Genomic DNA, 1316 nt, shown 5'->3' with positions numbered 1-1316 from the left:
TTTCCACTTCCGTCCTGATACTTGCAACTCAGAGAATCTCTCACTAGGATAGTATGTTGTGTCAACACGAGCCCTCAAATACCTTATTCAAGCCCACTTTTGATATAGAAAATTCTGGCTGACCACCTAAAAATGCAAAAGCATCAGACAATTTTAGCTGGGCCAGTAATCAGGGGTTCTACTCTACAGCACTATCCAGTGACCCTTGGTGAAAAGTGAATGTGTCTCCATGACAGTAGGATTTAACTTGACTGTGATTTCTGTCACACTTGAACAACCAGCCAACACTTGCCGCACAGACTGACACATGAATGGCCACTTGTCGAAGTACCAGAGAGTAACCCATTCTCACAGAACTACTCCCCAGCAAGACCATGCCCTCCCGGGGAAGAAATGTAGATTAAACATTCCTAACAATTGCCAAATAATGTTTCTTAATAGATTTTATTTTCTCAAAGAGTAAGATGGGCTTGTTGCTGTAGAATTATAGTTCAAATCTAACAATCTGTGCTATGTTAAAAATTGAATCTTGGATAGATCTTGGTCACCAATAGCAATTATTTTCTGTGGATAGACCTAATGCGACCTTGTGAACTTAAAGCCTTAGGTATAACCTCAATCTACAAACAATCTGTATCTACCTTTTCTTATCTGTTGTTAAGTATTTTGACTTTATCAGTGTCAATCAGATCTAAAAAAAGTCTAACTAATTCCCATTGAAATAACTAACATTTTTTAAATTCTTAGAATTATACAAGAGTAAACAATGGAACACAAGAAAGATTTTTGTGAACAACCGTGGTGTCTTTAGGAAACAATAACAACAAATCTCATATTATTAGAGAGAGAGAACGAGCAGGTAATTGTGATTATGCTGAATCTGACTTAGAAATGAACTAAGCCTAATCTTCTGATGTCTTATATAACCAATATTGATATTTGTCTAAATATTTTATTCAAGCATTAGAAATTTTTAATTAATTAAAAGAGGAAATGAATGTCCATTCTTAAATGGGCACACACTAATGAACTGTAAAAAGAAACTTTAAAGGAAACTTAGTAAATCCATTTAAAATTACATTTCCAGGGTGATGGTGTACACCAGACCTCAAGCATGCTAGCAGACATTGCATACTTCCTGTCTGGGGACAGTCCTATGAGGCTGCAGCTGCAGAAGAGAAATAGGCAGAGATAGTAGGAACTGTAGATGCTGGAGAATCTGAGATAACAAGGTGTAGAGCTGGATGAACACAGCAGGCCAAGCAGCATCAGAGGAGCAGGAAGGCTGACGTTTCGGGCCTAGACCCTTCTTTAGA

The sequence above is a fragment of the Rhincodon typus genome, chromosome 5 (assembly GCF_021869965.1).
Source record: "Rhincodon typus isolate 14 chromosome 5, sRhiTyp1.1, whole genome shotgun sequence".
NCBI lineage: Eukaryota > Metazoa > Chordata > Chondrichthyes > Orectolobiformes > Rhincodontidae > Rhincodon > Rhincodon typus.
This window is presented reverse-complemented; position numbering follows the sequence as displayed.